Genomic DNA, 5,814 nt, shown 5'->3' with positions numbered 1-5,814 from the left:
GAGTTAGGCTTGTTCAACCTGGGCAAAAGAAAGCTCCAGGGAGACCTTAGAGCAGCCTACAAGAAATCTACAGAGGGACTTTCTACAAGGGTGTGTAGTGACAGGACAAGGGGGGATGGCTTTAACCAGACAGAGGGCAGATTTAGATTAGACATTAGGAAGTAATTCTTTACTATGAGGGTGGTTAAACACTGGAACAGGTTGCCCAGAGAAGCTGTGGCTACCCTATTCCTAGCAGTGTTCAAGGCCAGGTTGGATGGGGCTTTGAGCAACCTGATCTAATGGAAGGTGTCCCTGCCTATGGCAGGGAGGTTGGGACAAAGTGATCTTTAAAGTCTCTTCTAACCCAAACCATTCTGTGATTCTATCATTTGCAATAACTACTTCCTGAAAGGAAGTTTTGCCAACTATCACTAGTTGTTGCTCTTGACTTTTGCAAATGGTTGTACAGACCTGTTTTGAGGAGAATACATCAGTATTTTGCCCATCAAAATGTGCGCATGTGCTGAATGTGATGTATGAGCTAGCTGAACTTAAACCTTTCCTCTGGGTCTTCCAATTGACATGCACTCAAGATGCCCTGCAAGCCTTATAAGATCTATAGGATCCATCATCAAAAAATGTTAATTTTCTTGCACAATTGTCTCTATCAATTTTAATACTACAACTGTTCAGGGTGGGAAAAAAAAAAAGAAAAGAAAGGATTAGACATTACCTAAGGGGAAAAAAGCCCCAAATAGTTGCAAGAATAACATCTGTATTTATTTTTAAAATATATAAAATATACCCAACACAAAGTGGAACTATTTCATTAATAGCGTTAATTGCATTTTACTAAATTTTGCTGTATTTTAATATAGAAATTTTCCTTAGTACTATATAGTAATACAATTCTCAGTAAAGACCATACACATGCAGTTCATTTGCGGCAGTTTCCTCACAACCGATCCTACCTAGGATCATTTGCAAATAAAATGAAAAGAATGACAGAGCAGAGGTATTAAAAGATAACTGAGTAATTTATCCACCCAAGTGTCCACAAGCTAATTTGCATTCAAACAATAAATGAACACTGAAGTTTACTGAAGCTTCTTATGCTGTTGTGCACTGGAGATGTACATGGAGAGTGCTTTTCCTGGTTTTCATATATGTGTTTTGGAATAGGTCTTCTTATTTCAGCATGATTATAATATTTGGTGGTTTTCATCTACAGTTACAGGACAGAACAGGTTACAGAAAAATTAAGTGTCTAGTCCTCCAAGTTTTAAGGAAAGATTGAAAATAAGAATAGGATCACATCTTAAAGATCTTTTATTATTATGTGAAATCACTTCTTTTTTAAAATGCCATTCTCAGATTTTTGTGTGCTTGATTCATGTCCTTTTTAAAGAATTAGGGCTGGCAATCCCAATTTTCAAAGGGATCCACAGGACCCATTGCAGTCTATTCCTTTTAATTCTGATTAAGTCTCACTCTTTTTTCCAGACAGAAATCAAATTAATGGTGTGTATTTGACTAGGGAGAATTTATTTTACACTATTTTCAAGTAAAAACATATATGTATTTGATGGCTGGTTAAAGGAACAGCTTGGGCTGCCTCTGCCTTGTTCTGCTTAACTGAAATATAACCATCCCAAGAGTGTAATTCCTGTTGCGGTGGAGTAGCAATGCGTATCAATGTTGAACAAATTTTTAGTGCATGAAAGGAAAATATACTAAGTTAGCTCTAAAACACAGGAGGGACCTTGAAGCAGGGAGAATATAATAACTGAGGCTTGAATCTAAACATAACTTACCCATTCTTTCATTGCATGTCCATTTAGAAAAAGACAAATAGCTATGCCCTGATGATATATTTCATCTGAATGAGACCATAGTGTCCTCCAGTCTTCCACTATAAAAGTGGCTGTCATGACTGGATAAAATTCACTGGTAACACTTCAAAAGTTTTCATTCAGATGTCCTGTTCAAATACCAACCAATTCAAACCTTATCTGTAAGATATGCTGACATAGAAGTGAAATAGGAAATTTCAAAAGAAGGAATGGTGTTAGTTTAGTATAAATTTATGTACTAGTTCAGTTCATCTCCAGAGTTAAAATGCTTGCTTTCTAGGAGCAGCAAAGTCAGAAAATTCCAAGTTTTCATGCCTGAAAACTAAAGAAATTCTGCCAGTTAGATTCACTTTCTGTTGCTGCAAGCCCTGAAAATAAAAAATTCATAGGGTCTACTCTCATGCCTGCGTTAATACCTTGATCCCTGGTGTTAGCAATTGTGCTTTCAGTTGCCAGGAAAGGAAAGAACTGGGGCTTGTAGGCAGTAAAATGAGACAGAAGTGGCTTTTACTAGGAAGTTAGTGAGGTGCATGTCGACCACAACTCCATAAACACCAGCAAAACCTTTCAGAGTCTTTTTGCTTTTGCACTAAGTGTGCAAGGAGCTTCTGCTAACACCAAGCCCAGCAGTGCAGCACATTGGATTAGGAGGTATACCCTGGAGTGAGAAGTTGGCCGTGCCTGCAGGGTAGCCACAGTGATGGCCACTTTGCTTCTCCTCAAGCTGGCAGAAACAAGCATGTAGAAAATCAGGCTGAGAGAGAAGGCAGATGCAAAACAGGGTACAGCCATTCTTTTCTGGTTTTCTACATACAGCAGTTAACAATTCTTTTCTTACTGGTAACAATGAGCAACCCTACTAGCTTAGTTTCTAAGATATTGTTCTATCCCACCTTCATGAAGCACACATGTGCACACACATAAATGCACATTCCAAGTCCACTCCAAAATTTTATGTTGATATCTCCACCAGCTAGAAAGCATTGAATGAAATGAAGAGTAGAATAAGAGGTGAAATGCTAGTCCAATAGTTCAGTATAGCTTGATTTATTAATTGGTGTTGATAAAACAATGATTTTCAAATGTTTTAGTCATTCTCTATGGCTGTTACTTATTCTTTACTGAATGCAAATTTACTTTTCATAGCTGCCTACAATTATGTATACCCAGCTGTATCCAGATATACTTGGAATGCATTATTAGGGCTCTCCCTGAACATTTTCTTCTTCCAAAATAGAAGGAAGAACTGAAACCACAAATGTCGCAGACAGATGCTAAATGACGGTTTTCAGTATCATGCAACACTGACCAGTTGTGATTCTGAAGAAAAAAGCTAAAAATAATGTAACTGATGAGGCTGAAACTGAACTCCTCTTTAAGAATGATTTCATGTGGCTACAGACACTGCTCTGAGTTTCCTTATTTCTACATTTCTACTATAAATGGAACTTTTTCATTCCATCTCCCCACACTAACATCATTCTGCCCTTAACTATAATTAGATGATTAGTCTGTGATAGCTAGTATTTGGCTTAAACGTAACCCAAAATGACACTCTGCAGAGTTATTTAGGAGAATGTTCAACAGTCTCTTGACCTGCCTTCCTGAACATCTCATCTGTGAAAAACAGTGACAGTTGTTTTTCTGATCAGTGTATTACTGTTTATATGCAAGCAATGTCCTAAATAAGAAGAGTATGGAAAATTATTCTAATTATTTGAAAATAATTTTGGAGATTTGTTCACACTTTATTTCAAGTTTAAATACGAATGTTACTCAACTGCTTCTTTGACAACAAATCAGATTATTTTATTTTGAATTTTGCTTCTGAGAAATAATTAATTAGGTAGCATTATCTGTATTATGGAAACACTTCTCAGACATTAAGGAAATATTCTGAGAAGATTTGTTGCTTTTCTGTATTAATAAACTTATTGATTAGCTAATTCTTCCAGGATACTGTCCTAATTGCTCTGAAATCAATTTCTGACAGCAGTGAAGTAACTGTATAAGATAGATTTTGCCTTTCATTACTGTTTTTCCAGACAACAGTTTTCTAGCAACATGAGAATCAAAAGCAAGATCTGTCTTGAATCAGAAAAAAATAGAAGAGATGGGAGAGTCCTATTCAGGACCAGACTGATTTACTCACTGGCCCTTAGATTCGTAACTAATTGCAGACATATGTGTAAAAGACCTTTAAGTCTATTTGGGGTAAGAAAATGCCTGCCATGTGCCTTCATGTTCCCTGGACATCCATGACGAAAAGTACCCCAATAAACATAGAACTTTTCACCATGGTCTGTCATTTATGAGTTTCAAATTCTGCCCCCTGTAGGATGAGGGAGTGACTATTCCATTACTCCTATCAGACATGCTGTTAATAAAAACAAGAGTACTATAAACAAATATACACAGAGAAAAACTGCACCCATGCTGGTCCTTTCCTTCAGGCTTGGAGATTTCACTGGTTTAATGGCTTGCAGAAAACTTTATAGCCTCTTCTTCATCTCAACAGATGGGAGCATGAAGATGACCCAAAGGTACCGTGGAAGGGTGAGTGAAAAACCAGGAAAAAGGAGTAGATGCTATGATGTTTTGTTTATAAAGCTATACTTAATGTGTATTTGTACATGTCTTGAATCATTGCATTAGTAACAACTTTCTATAATTGGGTAGTCTGGATTTGAAGTGATATTTTGATTTTAACTGGACTAAGAATAACTTGCATTTTTTATTAGACCATTAAAGCATTTAGTCTAGCAATAAAATCTTGGTTTCTTACATAAGACAGGCTCCCTTTTTCCATACCAGCTGCTTGATAGTAACATCCAGAATGATTCCTTAGTATTTGTAATTGCTGACCTTTTCCTGAAACAAGGTCTAATTTCTTTCTTTAAAATCTTAGGTAACAGACATTTTTTGTCAAATGATTCAATACTTAGTGGTACCTACTCCAAATCTGATTTCCCTTCCTGGCACTCACAGCTCATAGGAGATTTCAAGTGCAACTCTTCCTCTAGTGACTAATTCCTCCTTCAGTACAGAACCTGGGTTCTTGACATGTGGAGAAAAGGATGGGCATTAATGGGTTTCATGAGCATTTAAAAGAAATGAAATTATTTTTAAGGTTATATAGCAATATTATACTTAAAGAATGGAGTCCCATGGGGTTTTATTCATGTTATAAATTGCTATGCTTGTATTAAATCTTAGATTCTTGAGGATGAGTAGTACTGAAATTAGTACTTAATTTGTCTGTAAGACAGACTTTAACTGGTATCAAACTACTACTAAAAACACAAGTGGCCATAACAGATCACAACAGAACAGGGACATTTCAAAGCCAAGTACATCAGAGCGTGTGTTGACTGGTTTGGATGGGTGGAATAGGGACAGCCAAGCTGATAGCATGGTCACAACTGAGGAACAAAAGCGCATCATCTGGGGTTGGAAAGCAGGAAAAGAAAAATTGGGAAGGAGATTTACTTCTAGAAGTTGTCATGGAAAATGACAATCCAGAAATGGATAGGAAGTAGGAAAAGGATGGGTTCCTGCAGGTATGGTAGACTGCTAAGACTCATGTTTTAGAATTAAATCCATTCAGGACTGATGACTGCTATAGTACAAGTGCACTGTTTAAACTTCCAGATAGAACTCTAAATAAAGCATTTGTGCCATGGTAGCCTTTCACACAAGGGAAAATTTAATGTCATGTCATGTCATGGCTCATCCACTTGCGAAGAAACAACTAATTTGGGGTAAGTTTCTAACTTTGTCTCCTTAAAACGGTTGGAAATCACAATCGTTTTCATCAGACATTTCTATGCTGACCATGAAGAGTCTGATCTTGTAAGGTGCTTACTTACACTGTCATGCTCATTGTCAATGAGCAGCTGACAAGCCTGCTGATTGTACTACATGAATCACTTTGACTCCTTTCAAGCAATAGAATCTGATTAAAAGAAATTATTACTGC

The sequence above is a fragment of the Pezoporus flaviventris genome, unplaced genomic scaffold (genome assembly GCF_033815535.1).
Source record: "Pezoporus flaviventris isolate CSIRO_AGI_PZ_B2104156 unplaced genomic scaffold, CSIRO_AGI_Pfla_v1 ptg000002l, whole genome shotgun sequence".
NCBI lineage: Eukaryota > Metazoa > Chordata > Aves > Psittaciformes > Psittacidae > Pezoporus > Pezoporus flaviventris.
This window is presented reverse-complemented; position numbering follows the sequence as displayed.